This window comes from Somniosus microcephalus, chromosome 24, assembly GCF_052327205.1.
Source record: "Somniosus microcephalus isolate GS21.2 chromosome 24, FLI_Smic_1.0, whole genome shotgun sequence".
NCBI lineage: Eukaryota > Metazoa > Chordata > Chondrichthyes > Squaliformes > Somniosidae > Somniosus > Somniosus microcephalus.
In genome coordinates, this window is record NC_141010.1 from 21,300,532 (window position 1) to 21,321,081 (window position 20,550).

The 20,550-nt window shown below is 43.9% G+C and overlaps 1 protein-coding gene across 1 annotated transcript in view; it reads right to left on the reverse strand.

Moving 5' to 3' along the window:
* LOC147101116 (glucocorticoid-induced transcript 1 protein-like) overlaps positions 1 to 20,550 on the reverse strand; it is a 71,072-nt gene that overhangs the window by 32,814 nt on the left and 17,708 nt on the right. The gene's annotated exons all lie outside the window — the stretch shown is intronic.

Genomic DNA, 20,550 nt, shown 5'->3' on the forward strand with positions numbered 1-20,550 from the left:
TTTGACAACACTGCATTCCCTAAGGATTGTACTAAAGTGCCACTCTATATTGAGCTCATAACCTGATGGAGATTGGTGTGCCTTGTGTGAAACCCAAGCTCTACTGTGCCAGGACCAACCACTATATCAACACAAAGCGACATGTATTTTTCAGCATTTTTAATTCTCACTCAATGCTTTCCATGTGTCACTTGATTTGATGACATTTCATCTTGAATAAACGCCATAGATTTGCCATCACTATCCCAGATGACATGTATAGCAAATGACCACATTTACTGTAATATTTCTGCAAAGGATTTTTTAAGTTATGCCCGGTCAAAGATTTTGTATAGAAAAAGAACCATATCCACCAAATGTAGCCCACAGAATTTTTTAAATAATGTTAACTAATCACTGCAATAATGAACGACATTAAGTTACTGCAATATTAAATGCATCATGGGAAAATAAACACTGCAAGGAATATTAACCAGATGGAACAAATCCTACCTGATCCAATAACCTTATTCTTACTGATTATAGTATGTAGCTCCATAGGTTTGGAAAGGGGATATTGAGATCTAGTCTACAAAGTTGTTTCAATTACAGAGCTGTTTGTGCTTTAAACAGGAATTATGTTTGAAAATAGCTTTCAACTAGTTACACAATTTAGAGAAGTGAAATATTTTCAATACAAATAAATTTCCCCCCCAAATTAAGTAGAAAGGGAGATTGCTGTGCTTGTATTCTTTCCTCCCTCATTTCAAGTTCTCCTTTATGTCCAGGTCATTCAACTAATCCAATATGGGAGGCATCATTAATGTACATCCTTGACGTGGCCCTCTACAAAGTACCAGATACTGTTAAGATTTGAGATTCGAACAGCTGGGATGGGTGGGGAGAAAAAAGTGTGACAAGGAAGAGCTAATTCATACTGAAAATAGTTCTCACTCTTTCCTTCCCCAATGTTATCCAATATTAGACTAAATAATTTTAAGAATTTTAAATGTAGTTTTAAGAACTAAAACAGGTCACTATTTTCCATATAACAACCACCTGCCACAATGCATTTTATATGAGGGTACTGCATGATACAGTACATTAAAGTGGAAAATACAGCTCTTGGGGAAAATGCATACAATATGCACAAACAGAAATATTTATTTTCTTGCTCAAATTATTTGTATGTTTGAATGAATACAAAGTTGATCTAAAAAAGACATGGTTTGAAAACCAAACTGTTATGTACCTTCCAGTCCTCAACTAGAGTGGTGAATAGATTTTTAAATTCAGCTCATCCATCTGCCTCACTTTGATCAACCTTGAAAGCTGAAACAAAGCCAAGTGAAGTGTACCGTACCACAAGGCTTGGGAAACCAGTCACTTAAGAAAGAAGGTTGGTGATGGAGAAAAATAAGAGAAACCAGATATAAAGTCTAGTATAGTGTCGTGGTAATAATCAAGACTACACTTGAAATGGGAGTGTGTTGAAATAAGTGGCTTATTTTATTGAGCAACTTCTCTGCAACAAGACTCTCAACTTGGCATCGTATTTGTTCAACAACTACTGCTGGACTGATCCTTTCAGAGCACAGATTGGAATCTAGAGGTAGGAATGAGAAGACAAAATGGTCTTACAACATGTGCCGAAAGGACATGTCATAATGGACTGCTATTACTTTGGACAAGTAGACCTAATATGCATTTCTCCAGCATGTGGAGGTGGTTATAAAAGTAAGATTGATCAGTCTGATAGTTTGTGTACTCTCTGCACAGACCAAGCCATCTAGCCAGCTTTGTCTAATGGAGTCTTAAAAATTGTGGTGGGCAGGGGGTGGAGATAGAGGAGAGGGCACAATCATGGCTCAAGTTCTTGTGTTTTGTCCTGATGGCATATTTTTTTGAAACCTAATGCTTCCTCATCAAAAGACAAGTGGAAAAACAGGCTTCATTTTTTTTTTTAAATATATAAACGGCTTTGGTTTACAGTTCTGAAGTTTCCAGAGTCCATTTAAGACACATTCCAGTTCAAAACCAGACAGATAAGAATCACAATTAGGACAGGCATGGTTCTAGACCACGATTAATAGTTAGTTCTGTTTTATTGTACACTAGTTTGAGAAAAACATATGTTAAGTCAAATTTCAATGCAAGGTCGTCAATTTCCTTTTTATTGTTGGTCAGCCCAATGTCTAACACGGGGAAACCCATCATCATTTTTAAGTGTCTCCAGTTCAAGCCAAGAAACCACATCCCACCTATAGAGTTTGCCTGACATGGAGTGTACATTCTCCCTTCTACGAACACTTAGCCAAGTCTAGAGAGCTTTAGGTGCAGGTTCAGAGCCAACACTGTGCACAAAGGTGTACTACAAGAATCGATTAGCTTACGAGAGCAGAGCACTTACAAGCTTCCTGCTTCTTATTCAGGCAAAATCATGCTGCTCATTAGGACTTTGACTGGCAACTGGAACATAGTGGGAAGAATTCTATCCACCAGTGATATATCTACTCCTCCAGGTTCCATTAGTAAGCCAGGCTTGCTGGCTAATCGATGACATTCTGGGCCTGATAGCTCAGGTATTGGATTACCATGGAAGGTTGACTTGGTTCCAAATTGGATGAGTGTATATAACCCCCCAAAGTGTCAGATTTCTAATAATCTGAAATAAACACAAGGTCACATGACATAACTCAAGTGAAGATGAGTGTGTGCCTTTAGTAACCACTATGAATAATCATTCTACATTGGTCATCCACAAGTCACTGCAGTTCTGCTGCCTGCAACCACTACCTATGTATTCAAAACCATGAAGGTTGCTGCAACAAGCAGTTTTTCATTTTGTTTTCCGTTAAGAAGAATCGGCACTAACCACACGTTAACAGGTTGTCTCAGTGTCAACATTATCAAAATACAAATGACTCACTACTGCTAAATAAATAGACGTCCGCATTTTACCTCAAAGCAGACCAAACATTAAACTGTAGATGATTTATTGTGTGCATGGCCTCAGGAATTCAAGCAGTTCTCATGACTCTCAGGTCAGGTTCTAAACTTCTACTGTATTGGCTGCTTAATGCAATAATATGGACCTGCCTGATTCAGTTAATCATTGGGGGGGGTGGGGGGATTGACTTAGCACCACAATGCATACAAGTCCCAAACTTCTAATACAAACACAAATCCACATTACAGATACCTAGTGACGGTAGGTAGTGTGCATCTTCAGTGAAGTGTATTTCAGAAAAGTAAGTGTGAAATCTTCATACAGGAAACTCTTATCTGGCACCGACGGGACTGGCGTGGTGCCGGTTGACCAAAAAGTCCAGATTACAGAGGTATACTTATCAAGGTACGAGAGCCCCATACATGGCCACAGGTGCAGGAGCCCTGGTTACACGGCACTTGTGCAGGAGTCCCGGTTACAAGGCCACAGATCCAGGAGTCCCCGTTGCACAGCCACAGGTGCAGGAGCCCCAGTTACATGGCACTTGTGCAGGAGTCCCGGTTACACGGCCACAGATCCAGGAGTCCCCGTTGCACAGCCACAGGTGCAGGAACCCCGGTTACATGGCCACAGATCCAGGAACCCCGGTTACACGGCCACTAATATATAGCAAAACTTGCATGAACCTACTCCTGAATTTTGCCGGTTAAGAGATTTCCAGATATTTAGGTGCCGGTTAAGAGAGAGTTTCCTGTATGTCTATTTGCACTGTGAAATACACAACAGCAAGATTACAGCAAGATTACAGACTTCATCCCGCCAAATGTGTGTTGCATCTGGAAATAGCACAAGCTACACCATACAAAGATGGCGTACTGGTGGTATCACTGGTTCTTCTCATGTTCAGAACAATTCAAAATGCATTAAAGAGCATCACAAGTAAAGAAACACAACTAAAAACAATAGCGAAGAAAACACTAAATGGAAATATGCTCCAGAGTGCATCATATTTCAGTTACTAAACTACTTCCAAAACCACCTGGGAAAAATGTCAGCACATGACGCCTTTACAAGAAAAAGTCCTTACAGGATAGGTCACAATGACAGCACCCTCCCCATCACCAAACATCAAGTGTCCTGCAACACGATACAAAACTTGGCTAAGTGAATAAGACATCCTTTAGGAACTAAAAGTACAGAATGTTCACCATCTTTTGTAGAGCTACATTTCACAACATGTTCTTCAACCCAGGGACTGTGACACCATTTGCACAGGAAATGAAACAGCAGGACATCCTGTTTTGTTAGTCAAGTTCTACAGGTGCTCTAAATATCCAGACCAACTAGTCTTGATCAAATGCCAATGCAGAAATTAAGTCAGTCACATTAAAACTGGCCAATGTAAACAGGTAATGCAGCACATTCTAAATAGCAATTTGCTGGAATGTTTTACTGGAACTCCAAGAGCACAATATAAAAATTGATTGCCAGCAACAGTACAAGGTTACCAACTGCCAAAAACTTAAGTCTTTTGAACTTCATTAAGATTCAAGTTGACCCAGACTTAACTCCCAACTTGGGCTAGGTCTTGAACCAAGGTTGAGAAATTGGTTCATAGGCATCACATCTGGCTCCAGCACATCAACATGTCATCTCCCCCCTGTAGTCATGTATTAGGCCACCTCCTGATTGTTTACCACCTCAGTTGGCATTCTTCCGCGGCTTGCAGACAGTAAACAAATGTGGCCGGAGGACCAATTTTGCACGGACCTGCCACTGGGTTCATTGGCGTGTGCTGCAGGGATCGTGCCCCGATTCAAGCGCAATCCAAAAAAAGTTAAAATCAATGATTGTGCAAGTTTGCTGGTTGGATTACTGGATCAGACATAATCATGTGCCAGCTTGGCCCCGTGATATCACTCATCGGAGTCAGAAGGTTGTGGGTTCAAGTCCCATTTCAGGACTTCAGCACATAATCTAGGCTGACACTTTAGTGCATTACTGCAGCATCAGATGTGCCATCTTTCAGATGAGGTGTGAAACGGCGTCATCTTATCTGCTCAGGTAAATAAAAAAAACAATGGCACTTATCCCCCCAAAAAGCAGAGTTCTCAATGTGCACTAGCTAACGATCATTTCCCATCTGAACAGATTAAACTGGTCATTCATCTCATTGCTGTTTGTGGGGCCTTGCGGTGCATACATTTGCTGCAGTGTTTGCTTACAAAGCCAGTGATTGCTCTTCAGAAGAATTTAATTGGCTCTGAATGTCCCGAGGACATGAAATGTGCTATGTAAACAAATCTTTTTTCTTCTAAGGGGGCAGGGGAAACGCAGCACAATCAGCTAGCTCTACCCAAAGAAACAGATCTCCTGGAGTAGCCTCACTAACAGGCAAGGTTTGTGTGTTGTCCAGGCAGGAGGAAGGAAGAAGGTTAAACTGCTGAGGTTGAAAATACCACATTTCCAGATTAATGAATTGCTGGCTCCAAAAAGAAAACTTCTATAAACATATGATTTAGTCCCAAAAACACCCACTGAATGCAAGTTGTACCTAGAAACTGGTCAGTGCCAAGTTTAATTCCAATTCTGCATCTTGCCAACAAGGAACATTTGTCTTGCTCAGAGCTACTAAAATGGAGGTATCCCAAAACAGGGAATAAATATATTCAACCCATCCACGTCACAATGAAGTCCAAACAAAAAAGAGAAGCTTTGTCACAAGCATCTCATACCCCCTAGGTAGTGAATAATAACCTCGGCTCTGGAATTCTCTCCTTAAGCGTCTGCACCTCACTCTTCTCCTTGAAGACTCTCATTAAAACCTACCTCTGACTAAGCTTTTGTTCACCTGTCCCGATATCGCATGTGGCTGGGTCAAGTTTTGTTTGCCAACGCTCTTGTGAAGTGCCTTAGGACACTGGACGATGTTAAATGCGCTATGTAAATGCAAATTGCTGTACCTAGATTAGCAGAAGAAATTCAGGAAAGGAAAATATTGCAATGTGAACTCTATCCAATCCTTGCAGTGTGCCTTAGTAATAGTCAACCCTTGTTACTCCAGTTAAAATTCATCACCGTCAAATTAACAAAAAGGTATCATACCATGATATTCAAGATGGATTAATTTTAAATGGCAAAAATGCAAACATGCAGTTAACTCAATAAAATCACAAAGCATGACGATTAACATACACACTGTACTTCTATATTACAACTTTGAACACGACTATTATTGCTCCCCCGCAGAAAATTAAGGAATTGTTCTTTGCTGCCATAAATTCTAATCACATGGCGATAACTATCCAAAAAATGTGTAGGTTATTATTTAGGAAACCATGCAGATAGACATGTACTGCAAAGGGGTGCACAAGTAGTGGACTACATTGTCTAAGAGCAAGCCCACCATATCTCTTGCTAGAAAATGATGCAGCTACTCTAAAGAGGATAGTGCTCATCCAAGCTTTGTTGTTGGCAAACCAATGCAGTTGGGGAGTGGGGGCGGGGGGGAAAAGTCAGAGAATAAGGAATAAATATCTTTCAGATTCAGTGTCCTGGCTGAATTAACACTTGATCAAACCATCTACATCTTTCTTTCCATTATTGACTCAACAATGAAGATTGAATTTGAATCCATCTTGAATCGGCCAATTTTGATCACAGCTATAAATGCCGAACGCATCATATTGTACAAGGAGTCTCCTCAAGCAGCACATACACCTCAACATTGGTGAGGTTACAGATGCAACTTGGTAGTAAAACATGCTGCTCTTAATTATGCCTTTAAATTTTCCTAGCCACCCACTGTTGTAGGAAAAATTCTGCACCTAAATTCTATCCTAAACTGTTACCAATTATAGAATGATATAGCACAGAAGGATGCCATTCAGCTAATCATGCCTGTGCTAGCTGAAAGCAACATTTCATTGTTCACTCAAATTACATGTGCTCACAGATAAGCTATACAAATAGACCTTTCTTCTCCTTTAGGATCTTGTATTCCTTAGAACACTAGAGATTGGTGGCTTACCAATCTTAGCTCAGCAAATGCTGACCTCTTCACCTGCATCATTGGAGGAGACATTATTGTTTGCCTTTTGATTTCAATAAGAGAGGTGGGTAGGTGGGTGGGTGAAGGAAGAGGTTACCAAAACCAGTTTGTTTGCTTGCAACATTGGGTTTCCAGAGCAAGCGCAAAATGCACTGCAGTAAACCATTCCTTGGGCAGCAGCCAAACATACAAGAACTCGGCATTAAAACAGGGTAAGCTGCACTTACAACAAAAGGAACGGCCCAGAAATTCGGGTCCCAACGCGCGAGTACGGACGGAGTACTCACGCATGGACCCGATGGAAGTGCCGGTTTCTTGCATGCACTACGCATGCGCGGGAAACCGGCATTTCCAATCCTCTGAACCAAGGGGTTCAGAGGTCGAACGCGTGCGCGCAGGAGTCTGCGCGTGCAACTTCCTTTTTTTTTTTTAAATTACAGGTTTGCCCGTGCATGAAGGCCTCTACTTTTTGCACATTTAAAAACCAGGCGCAAGGACTTCATTTTAAAAGGTAAGTGGTCAATTAATTAAAATTACAACATTTTTTTTCCACAGGTTTATTATTTTTAAATACTTTACAGTAAGGTAAGTGTATTTTTGGCCCCGGTTTTTTATAAAATTATTTTTTTCAAAAATTTATATTATTGTTTAAAATAGTTATTTAATGTTATTTATAGTTGATTTAAATAGTGTGATTTTTTTTTCAAATTTATTTTAAGGTGAAGTACTGTTTTGGGCGCCCAGAGTTTTCATGAGTTTGACAGTTCTTTCTGTCAAACTCATGAATGGACTTTTCCCTCCTCCGATTGGTTGCCCAGTGCTCACGTGATCCCAGCCGACGCATCGCACTAAGTACGCCGCTGGATCACGCAAGCACAGCGCGCCGGGAGCTGGACCGGGCCACAGACCGGAAATCCACGCAGGCCCAGGCCTCAACTGCCGGCGCACTAGGTAAGTGTAGGTCGGGGGCTTGCACCCGCGGGAAGCCCCCGACCTGAATTTCTGGGCCAATACATTTCTGACACTCAGCAAATCATCACAAAGCCATGCTGGGTAATTTTTCTCTGCTATGGAGTGTGCTGTTATAAACCCTGCAAGCGCTAGAAAGATGAATCCAGCACCACAGCCGTTCCAAAGCAAAAGTCACCAGGCTCGGTGTAGAAAAATGGGAATGAGAGGAATTCACAGCATATGTATTCAATGTCACAAAGGAATACATGTCATGGAAGAGAGTAAAACCACCCATGTTGGAACTCAGAAATATGGACAAATAAAAGAACATGCAAGAGCATAGTCATCCGTTTATTCTAGCAAGTAAACCTTAAAATAATTTTTGCAAAGCAGAACTGTGCAAAATACTGTTTTTTGTGGGGGTGGGATGGGAGAAGTTGGAAGACAACCTGGATGAATGCACACCCAAATAAAACCATTAGTAGATAACAATTATGGCTATGAAGCAGCATTAACAAAACACAATTAAAAGACTGTGTAAAATCAGGCAAAAACCAAGTTACAATAAAGTAGTGCTCATGCAACATTTGTTTGAAATTGTAAGTTAATATTGTTGCATCTGTAACTTTGCATTTCTAGTTTCCCAATACAGTAATCCCAGTCAGCTCCTCCCAGTACACTGGGTGGAAACTGCTGAAGAAGACGCATCAATAAATTTCAATGTGCACTATGTTGAGGCCTTCGAAAAAAATGCAGCTTAGCCAGGAAGCAAATTTGCTGTGTGCCTGTCTGGAAGGCTTGGTGCCCTGTGGTACACAATTCAGTATCCAGTAAAGTTGCTACAAATAGAAATGGCATCCTAAAATTAAAGGTTGATTGCAAAATCTCAAGATTTCTCCTTCTCCCCACCCACCCCCCCACTCCCTCCCCTAAAAGTCAAGATCCTAGCCCTAAAAGAGAAAGAAATGCAGGTCACCATACACATTCAGCACAAGATAACATCCCGTGTGAACTGTTTAAGAATCTGTTACGAACTGATATACACCTCGCAACTCAACCCCATTTCACCCACATTTTGGACAGTTTTTCCCCCATCTGGAATGAAAACTCCCAAATTTCTGTCCATCTTGCAGCTGAGAAAAGATGGCAAACCAAATCTTAAGTAACCATTTAAGTTTGAAAAGAACTTTCATATACACAAGGTATTTTTGGTGAACTTTGCTCCTTTTCATCGCCATTTGATGCATCAGTCACACCATTCATCCTTCATTCACCACAAACACAATTCCAGCACCTTATCCCCCCCTCCAAGTATCAGTGGATTTGCTTCCAGTTTTGTTCTTACAAAGCAGTCTTTGAAAAACACTCAAAGTTCCACCTCTACACCTCTAAAATAACCAATTAATTGAACATCCCATCTAACACAGCATAGACCATTAAATGCACTGGTTTTTTTTTTTTTTAAACTCTGAAGGGAACTTAACTGCATCTGGAACCAGAAAAGGTGGGGGGGGGGGGGGGGGGGGGGTCGATGAAACACACCGGGCCCGATTTTGTGGATTGCGTGGGAAATGGTCGGATTCCCCGAATGTGGGGTTCTGACACAAAAAAATGGGTCAGCCAGCTGCACGCAATTTTCCCTCAAGTGGCCAATTAATTTCCAGCCTGTGGGCAGCCTTGCTAGTTGTCCATTTCTAGTCAGAAAGCCCCACAGTATGATGTCATCATTCATGGTGCTTTCAAGGTCCACAGCAAGCATTGCTTCCTCTGTTGGCTTCCAAACGAACCATACAGGATGGCAAAGGAGCCTGCAGCAGCTGTGGCCAGTGCCAGACCCCAAGCTGCCTCCAAATTTGACGAAGCTTCACTGCAGGCATTATTGGATAGGGTTAGGGCCCACAGGGAGGTCCTCTTCCCTAGGTCAGGCTGGAAGAGGCCTCCGACTGAGACCAATACTGCATGGATGCAGGTGTCAGCAGATGTCAACTCGAATGTGCATGTAACCTTGGCATCACATCTCTAACTCCTTCCTCTACTCCCCCACAGGACCATCCAAAGCCCCCGTCCCCACTGTGGAGGAGAAGAGGCTGTGCAGCCAGACTCCTCAGAGGAAGCTCCAACCTCTGAGGGCGCAGCGTCAGCAGAAGTAAGCGCACCCAGCACCAGCGCAGACACTCACACCTCGGGGGGACCTTCGGGACATATAGTGTTGTCACCTGGTGTTTCACAGCTCACAAGTGAACCTCAGCAGATTCTGGAGACAGGGACAGCAGTGGAGTCCTCGTCAGAGGGCGCAGGACTCTGCCAGCTCAGCTCAGCTGTGCTGCATGTCGACCCTCTGCCTCTGGGTCCATCCGCAAGAGGAGCACTAATGGATCTCCATGCACAGATGCAGGAGTCTCTGGCAGGTTTTGTCTCCAGGGTCGCTGCGAGTGTGGAGCGAATGGAGGAGTCCATAGCGACCATGAGCAGAGCCTTTGTGGAGTCATTGGCGCATGAACGCATCACCATGGAAAGGTTGGCAACCTCCATGGAGGAGATAACTCGCCAGGGTACGGAAAACATGGTGAGTGCTCATAAGAGAATGACATCTCGAGGAGCGTTGGCCATCTATTGAACAAAGAAACCAGACCTTCATGGAAGTCCTTCGGAGTAGGACTGCCAGTGCAGGTACGGGTCCCCATGGCCCCCTAAAGCGCAGCAAGGTGCTCTCAAGCCACTTCCAAGCGCTGGCCCCTTCTGGCCTGTGCAGCTTCAGGTGAGTGAGCAGCAGCCTGGTGCTCATCCTGCTGTTCCTGGTTCTGCTGCTGCCGCCTCTGCTGCTGGAGATACTCTAATGGCAAGAAGGAAAAAAAGGTGTCCTATGCTTCTGGTAGATGCCTCCGCTGAGTGAGTGTGGCGAGAGGGGCTTCCCAGGCGATCACATTGGAGAAGTGTGTGAGGCTCCAACCTTCCACTGTGCGTAAGCCTTGAAGAAGTAGCCCCAAGCCTGCAACAAGGTCCTTCACCATACAAATGCTGTCCCTTTAAATCGCAGCTTTCCTGAATGACCTGCAGCTGAGAGCAAGCAAGCCGGCAAGTTTCATCAGCGGGGTTCCCCGCAGGCGTGTTTAGCGTGGGGAACCCCTGAAAATCGCAAGGGCACCCTAAAATGGCATTAAACATGCCAATAATTGGTCATTAGGGTCCCAGCCAGTCCCGCCAGCGGTGGGCGGGACTGAATCGGCTCGCGGAGAAACGGCGGTCCGAAAGTCGGACGGGGCGGGGAATCAGGCGGGGGGGGGGGGAGCGGTTGCGACCCCCTATTTCGGCGAATATCGGCTCCCGCCCACCTGAAAAGCCGCCCGACGGCTGGCAGAAAATCGGGGCCACCATGTCAGCAGCTTATCACCAACTGTAATTCACTAGTGCAGAAGAATTCATTTGAGGATGACCTCCCAGCACTGGAGCTGAACCTGAAACATTCTTACAGGGAGGACACAAAACTGGTATATATTTAGTTACACAGAAAGCTTGGACCAATATTTACAATCCTAAATAGTGAGATTATATTATGTGCAACAACATGCATTAACAGAGTACCTTTAAATCGAGAGAAACATCCCAAGGCACTTCAGAGGTGTAATTGCACAGAAATGAATAGAGCCAGAGGAGGGGTTACCAAAAGCTTGGTCAAAGAAATGGGTTTTAAGGCAGGGCTTAAAAAAAAAAGGGGGGGGAAGTAGAGGGGTTTGGGGAAGGAATTCCAGTCTGGGGCCTAGATGGCCACCAATGGAAGGGTAGGATATACAAGAGGCCAGAGTTCTGGTGAGGGAGTTAGAGATCATAGAATGGTTATAGCACGGAAGGCGGCCATTTGGCCCGTTGAGCCGGTGCCGGCTCTCTGCAAGAGCACTTCAGCTACTCCCACTCCCCCGCCCTTTCCCCATAGCCCTACAAATTATTTTCCTTCAGGTACTTATCCAATTTCCTTTTGAAAGCCATGATCGAGTCTGCCTCCACCACCCTTTCAGGCAGTGCATTCCAGATCCTAACCACTCGCTGCATAAAAAAGTTTTTCCTCATGTCGCCTTTAGTTCTTTTGCCAATCACCTTAAATCTGTCCCCTCTGGCTCTCGACCCTTCCGCCAATGGGAACAGTTTCTCTATCTACTCTGTCTAGACGCCTCATGATTTTGAGCACCTCTATCAAATCTCCTCTCAACCTTCTCTGCTCCAAGGAGAACAACCTTAGCTTCTCTAGTCTATCTACATAACTGAAGTCCCTCATCCCTGGAACCATTTTTGTAAATCTTTTCTGCACCCTCTAAGGCCTTCACATCCTTCCTAAAGTGTGATGCCCAGTATTCCAGTTGAGGCCAAACCAGTGTTTTTATAAAGATTCATCATAACTTCCTTGCTGTGTACTCGATACCTCTAGTTATGAAGTCCAGGAAACCATGTGCTTTTTTAACCGCTTCTTAACCTGCCCCGCCACTTTCAACGATTTGTGCACATATACCCTCAGCTCTGTTCATGCACCCACTTTAGCATTGTACCCTTCAGTTTATATTGCCTCTCTCTCTCCTCGTTCTTCCTGCCAAAGTGTATCACTTCACACTTTTCTGCATTAAATTTCATCTGCCACGTGTCCGCACATTTCACCAGCCTGTCGATGTCTTCTTGAAGTCTTATCACTATCCTCCTCACGGTTCACTATACTTCCAAGTTTTGTCTCATCTGCAAATTTTGAAATTGCACCCTGTGCGCCCAAGTCCAAGTCATTAATATAGATCAAGAAAAGCAGTGGTCCTAGAACTGACCCCTGGGGAACACCACTGTATACCTTCCTCCAGTCCAAAAAACAACCGCTCACCACTACAGTTTGTCACTTAGCCAATTTTGTATCCATGCTGCCACTGTCCCTCTTATTCCATGGGCTTCAAATTTGCTGGCAAGCCTATTGTGTGGCACTTTTATCAAATGCCTTTTGGAAGTCCATGTACACCACATCAAGCGCATTGCCCTCATCAGCCCTCTCTGTTACCTCATCAAAAAACTCAATCAAGTTGGTTAAACACGATTTGCCTTGAACAAATTTGTGCTGGCTTTCCTTAGCTAATCCACACTTGTCCAAGTGACTGTTAACTTTGTCCTTGATTATCATTTCTAAAAGCTTCCCCAGATAGAGAAAGGCAAAGCCATGTAGAATTAAACATGAGGGTGAAAATTTTAAATTGGAGGCATTCAAGACCAGGAGCCAATGTATGTCAGCAAGGACAGGAATGATGGGTGAGCAAGTGTGGTGTAGGATAGGATATGGGCAGCAAAGTTTTAGATGAGCTGAAGTTTAGAGAGTGGAAGACAAGAGGCCAGCCAGGACAGCATTGCAACAGTTGAATCTGGGAGGTGTCAAAGGCATGGAACAACTTCTCAAAATAGATCTCAACCCCAAATATGTAGGAACAGCAGGAAATAAACCAATATCAGAACAGGGAATACACTCACAGCTTCCACAGGAAAGGTCAGTCATCAGCATCATTCTACTACTCTAAACATTTACATCAACTCATTTAGGTTGCTACATCAGTGATTCTCTTAATCGTCAACCTGGGCTTGCTTCTGTCTGAATACTGCATGTCGAAAATGCCGTAATGAAGAATACCCATTTGATCAGAAAGGTAACAGCTACCTATTTGGAAAAAAAAGCCATATTTGATGACATGCAACCAACCGCAATAACTATTAGACCTAGCACCGAGACAGAGTGTATTATTGAGAGAGCACAAGTGAAAGTCAATGGAGATTCTTTTTAAACCTAGAATCTGTATCTTAGTCCGACAAAGTAATTGCATTCTAAAATGGAGTAGGTTTTCCTACACACAAATAGAGCTCAAAGACTTCAACATAGGGGCTCTTTCAAAGTTCGGAATGGATAGTAAATTAGAACATTATGCTTTCACCTCTGGAACCTAGGTTTGAATCCAGACAGCTGAAGTAAAAAAACAAGTATGACAGCTTTTACAAAGCTTCTAAGCAAGTAGCCTCAACCCAGTTCCTAGAGGTCACAAGCATACAGTGCAAGAGGGCTCATAATTCAGCACTAAGCTGACAGCTTCAGTGCAAGGACAAAGATAGCTGGTGTGGGAAATTGAAACTCACTCACAGCAACTGTTCCTCTTCTGAACATAGTTGAGACACATTTTGGCAGTGCTTGAAACCGACATCAAATGCAAAAGTGGAAAGCAGTCCGCCCACCAGCATGGGACTCGCTCACCTCGATAAGCATGAAATTTATATAGAACAGATGCAAATGAAAAACTTCCAATCTTAGGAGACAGCTCCCAAATCCCCACCCCCCAATAGAGAACATGCATCAGAGTACAATCCAGCAAGATGCACACCAGCATTTCACTTCTCCCTACCCACAAGCATGTATAATTTTCAATGAAGCAGGTAAGCTGCAAACCATGCCCAATCTCCTAAGTTACACCACCAACACCCTCCCTTCCCATTCTTTCTCCTGCTCCCACCACCCCCTCAATTGAAAGTTATGATGGGCTTCAGGGTCTCACAAAACAGAATCATTATGGGGTAACCCAGATGAACACTAAGGGCTAGAAATTCCCCTCGAGCCCTGTTTGGGGCGCTAAATCTGAAAAGCTGGAAAAGTTAGCGCCAGACACTAACCTCTTCCAGCCTCTCTCATTCCCATTTATTGCTCCAAGATGGAAGTGGAGTGCTAAATCAAGCGCTCCACTAGGGCCGCGTGGCACTGCCGCATTGCAGGGGCTCTTCCCTGAATTGAAGGGAAGGGCTCCACACTGCAAACTCTGCAGGTTTTTTTAAAACTTACCTGGACTACCGGGAAGTGGGGATGCCGCGCAATCAGCCCAGCACTCCAGCAGAATGCCAGGCTGACCGATCACGGCACGGACCCCACGTCCGGAGGCACAAACAAGAGTTTTTTTTAAAAATTCAAGGCGGCCGGCCACCTCATTTTTAAATGGCAACCTGCTAGCAGCCGGCCACCCTGCTCGCGTCTCCTGCAACAGTCGCTGCCATCGCCCGGCGTTGCTGCAGGGGGCGAAGGGGAATGTGTGTGCCGGGGCCCTACAGGGGCGATGTGCCCGGCGATGACGTCATGATCTCTGGGGCGCAACCCTATAGCGCCGCCGCTAACCTCCCGCCGAATTTGGCAGGAGGCGAGGTCGGCGCCGCGCTTGGGCGAAAAGGACTTTGCGCCCTGCTAGCGCCGCCCAGCACCCCCCACCGGAGGCGCAAGGGAGGGGAATTTCTCCCCCTAACTGTCCTATTTTAATATGGCCGTCAAGGGAATTACATATAGGATTGCACAACTCCTGGGGAGCAACAGGATACGCACTCCAACAGAAGAAAGGAAACATCTACCATAAATTAGATAATTCCTCAACAGTCCAGGAATATAGGAGACAATATTAATCAACAAAGTTTAAATGTCGCAAAAGATCTCATTTTATAGGCATCGCTGCTACAGACACCAAGTCATTAGCACAATCACAGTAGATGTAGGAGAGGAACTAACGCGCAAAGAGCAGCTGCCTGATCATCGTGCAGCAGACTGCGAGGGACAAGAAACATCCTTACACACACTACACCCTCGGTCATGAACACAAGCTGGAATCTCATGGCAATACAAAATAAAAGAGGAACTACAAACAAATGGGTACATAGATTCTACTTGTCCCTAGCAATGGTATACTGGACAATGGTCCTAAGCGAACAGAAAAATCATCACATTATACAGGAAACTTTGGTTTATCCGGAGGTTAACTGTCCGGAATGCTCGAGCCACCGGCAAACATCAGGAGCCGTTTTGTTAAGTTTTTTTTTTCTTTTCATTGCTTTTTTTTCCCCACCAGTCAGGCTCTGCAAGGTCTCACTGAAGCTGTTGCTAAGCTACAGAGGCGCTTGCAAGGTACGGCCGACTGTTTAGAAGCTGTTGCTAAGCAACAGGGTTTGTTGCCAGATACAGAGCTCAAATTCTCCGTATGTTTCAACATTAGCGCTGGTTTGTCCGGCAGCTTTGATGGGACGGCAACAGCTCGGTCCCGTCGGTGCCAGATAGCACAAAGTTTCTTGTATTGGAATCATTCCTCAACTACTTACAGTAGTTCAATTGCTGCTCCTTTCGCTACCCCCCCCCCCACCAAGCAATGAAAAAGCTAATTCGGTTCCTATTTGCATTATACAGATGCATTCCAGCAAGTTATGACGCTATTAGCCCCAGCAAACGGAAGCAGTTCAGAACTACAAGAGGGCCAAGGCACTATAGTGGGTTTCTCCTATCCGAGCTCTTCCAGTCAAGCAGTCACTACTAATTGGAGATATGCAGAGACTTTTTTTTTTTTTTTTAAATCCACTGTCTCTGGGATGGGGAAAAGCTGCTTCACCAGCCAAAAAAAAGGCAAAGAACAGCACAAGAGAATAGTAACAGGAAATCTAAATATTTGCAAGGGACTCAAACTTTAAACATAGAAAATTAAGCCCTCAAAAGGAAAGCGATCAGAACCTCAAGTGTTGAGGGGACATCGATGTACAGTAGTAGTGCCATTTACCATGCTATATAAAATACAGCATTGAGGTAGATGGGCATTTTATTGCTGCAGTCTTGGTCGACCCATATGAGGACAACACCATCAAATCTGAAGGAAGCTTAATTAACTTTCAAAACAGTAAAATGGAAAATATTTCATACGAATGAAACTGGCATATATTTGCTGTATAATTACTAAAGAGGCACTTTTTCCAAACAAGTTAAAAGTTTCATCAAATTAAATGGTTCACCTGCGCAGCCTTAGTTCCCAGGCAATCCAATATCAATTACCCCCCTACCGCTTCCCCCATCTTCTCTTTCTCTCTTAGATTAAATACTTTAGAATTGACACGTGGTCAGGGACAGGAGGGTGTGACTGCGAGTGAGGCAGGTACGGGAATCCAGGAGGTAGTATTGCAGGAGCTTCAGTCCCTGCACTCGTCCAATAGATTCGAGGATCTTGCAACCCTTGTGGACAAGTGCGGGGACGACGAGCAAACTGACCACGGCACCATGGTGCAGGAAGCCGTTCAAGAGCCAGGGGTCACAGTCTAAAGTTAAGGGGTAAGCCATTTAGGACAGAGATGAGGAGTAATTTCTTCACCGAGAGTGGTGAACCTGTGGAATTCTAGCACAAAAGGCAGTTGAGGCCAATTCATTAAATATATGCAAGAAGGAGTTAGATATATTTCTTAAGGCTAAAGGGATCAGGGGATATGGGGAGAAAGCAGGGACAGGGTACTGAATTTGGATGATCAGCCATGATTGCATTAAATGGCGGAGCAGGCTCAAGGAGCCGAATGACCTGCTTCTATGGGCAGCACAGTGGCATAGTGGTTAGCACTGTTGCCTCACAGCGCCAGGGACCCGGGTTCAAATCCGGCCTCGGGTGACTGCGCAAACTCCACACAGACATTCTCCCCGTGTTTGCGTGGGTTTCCTCCGGGTGCTCTGGTTTCCTCCCACAGTCCAAAGATGTGCAGGTTAGGTTGATTGGCCGTGATAAAAAAATTTAAAAAAAAAAAAAAATTGACCCTTAGTGTTAAGGGGGATTAAATACATGGGGTTACGGGGATAGGGCTTGGGTGGGATGGCTGTCGGTGTAGGGACCGGGTGCTAGGGTTTGGATGATCAGCCATGATCTCGTTGAATGGCAGAGCAGGCTCGAAGGGCCGAATGGCCTACTCCTGCTCCTATCTTCTATGTTTCTATGTTTCTAATCTAAAAGTTGGCATCATATTCCCAACAAATAAATATGTACCAAAAAGACCCGTTATTTTCCTCCCCTACACAGAAACAAGACCTCGGGTTCAGACAAGACACTACAACAACAACTGAAAACAGGACACATTGAAGTGTCGTGTTCAGAGACCAGTTGCAATCAACCCTTGTAATAACTGGATCATAGCAGACTCAGAAAAGTTGTTCCAATGGTCCCAGCTGAAGCTGAATTGCACCAAAAATTTCTGAAAAAATATGGGTGCATCTGTAAATCAACCAAGCACAATCTTGCTGGAAAACAGACATGGCAGTTTGATGGAGCATCTATTTTGGCTCTGCACTTTCACCATGACCCAGGTTTTATTTCAAGGACATCAGCTTCACATTTTCACATCACAAGTTAAAAGACAGATGTGGCAAGTCAGGTTACTACAAGTCAACAAAACCCCAAAGGTTTCCCCACTACAGCATTCAACTCTTCTTCAGTTAATCCAAGAGTTTTTGTATCCATTATGCTACCTGGAAGTCTATTTCACATGTTGATCATATTCTATTGGCTTTGTCGATCGCTGCTGTGTATTGGTTGGATAGGCTGAATAGTCGATTTCAGCAAGCTGCCTCGGTCTCCAAGTTTCATGTGTAACTATTCAAAACCATTCATGGAATACCCAGGTCACCTATTTTAACTTCCCATGTTCAGCACTTTACACTTGTCTAATTATGCTGATATTTTATCCAACACGTTCTCTGTTCGGATTCCACCACCTCACCTAATTTGGCAATGCATCATCAGCCAATCTGACCATTTTGTATTCGGTTTCTGCAGCCAGGTCAGTTGCACAAAACTAGAAACAGTAGTGGTCCGAACACTGAGCCAGGACTCATCCCACTCAGGACACCTGCCCCCTAAAACTCCCACCATAACTTCTCTAACAAGTACTTATCTCTTATCCATTCTGAAGGTTTACCTTGAATCCCCAAAGCTTTGAGTTCAATATTTCACGTGGACTTTATCAACAGCCTTTTACAAATCAAGGTACAGGAAACTATTATCCGGCACCAACGGGACCGGCGTGGTGCCGGTTTATCAAAAAGTCCAGATGAGAGAGAGATATAGTTAAAAGGTACGAGAGCGCCGTACACAGCAACAAATCTAGGCTTCCTTGTTGCTTAGCAACATGTACAGGAACTCCAGCCACAGACCAAGCGTCCCTGTTGCTTAGCAACAAGTGCACGAACCCCAGTTACACAGCCACAGATCCAGGAACTGCCACCAATATGAAGTAAAACTTACCTGAACCTACTCCTGAATTTTGCCGGTAAACAGATTTCTGGTTATTTAGGTGCCAGTTAAAAGAGAGTTTCCTGTATATCACAATCACAGGGCTTGCCACAGTCCACTTGGAATGTCACTTGCTCGAAGAACTCAGAGGCTGGTCAAGCAACATCTTTCCCTTCTGAAACCATGTTGACTGCTGTTTACTAGACAACTGTTGTAGAGATAATCTTATAGTTCACTCCCAATAATCAATTCCCTTATTTTATATGGTATAGAAGCAAGACTAATGGTTATATCTGTCTTCTGACCCCACATCCTCTCCATCACCAAGACCGCCTACTTCCACCTCCGTTACATCACCCGTCCCTCAGCTCATCTGCTGCTGAAACCCACATCCATGTCTTCATTACCTCGAGACTCGACTATTCCACTGCTCCCCTGGTCCGCCTCCCAACTTGTGACCTCCATAAACTTGAGCTCATCCAAAACTCTGCTGCCTGTATCCTAACTCTCACCAAGTCCCGTTCACCCATCATCCCAGTGCTCAGTCTGGAAACGTCACTATTTTAAAATTCTCATCCTTGTTTGCACATCCCTCCAATCCCTTGTCCCTGCATATCACTAACCTCCTTCAGCCCTACATCTCTCGAGATCTCTGCGCTCCTCCAAGTCTAGCCTCTTGCGCATTCCCAATTTTAATTGCTCCACCATTGGCAGCCGTGCCTTCAGCTATCTAGGCTCTGGAATTCCCTTACTAAATCCTCTCCACCTCTCTCTCTCCTTTATGACACTCCTTAAAACCGCTCTTTGACCCAGGTTTTATTCGGTCACCTGACCCAGTATCTCCTTATGTGGCTCCGTTTCAAATGTTGCTTGATAATGCTCCCGTGAAGTGCCTTGGGAAGTTTTACTATGTTAAAAAGGTGCTATATAAATAAAAGTTATCACACACTGTTTCTGAATACGAGCAGGTTAGCCCGTTTCCAATCTTCTAGTACTTAAAGTATCCACTGACTCCCTTAATGTCTTCACCCTTGGATAAATTCCATCTATCCATAGAGATTTGGTTTGAGCCATTTTAGCCTTTCTAGGACATCCAGCTCATTGCTATCAAAGTGATAAATGTGACGTCTGTTTTGGGAGGCCATATTGTTCCAGTCTTCTCTTGTGACTATCTGAAGGAAGTAATCGTTCAGATAATTTACTGTTTCACACTCAGTTTTGAGCCCATTTTCATCATTTATGGTTTTCATCTCTTCTCTGATTAACCCTTTACTGCTGTCACACAAGATCTTTTGACCTCAGCTGCTTTGCATTTTCTGGGACACTATAATCAAAATTTAATAGATTACGCCATTTCCCTGTATTCATCCGAGTGAACCTTTTGTCCCTGCAAGATTTCTGGAAGTTCCTTTTCCTCTTGATCTCATTTTTAATTTGTCTGCTCATCCATTTGGGTTGCATTTCTTTAGTCTGAGCTTGCTGGTTTTCATTATTTATTTAGCCTGATGCTCAACATTATACCTTTAAATGTCCCATTTGTCTTCTATTGAAATATTGCTAAA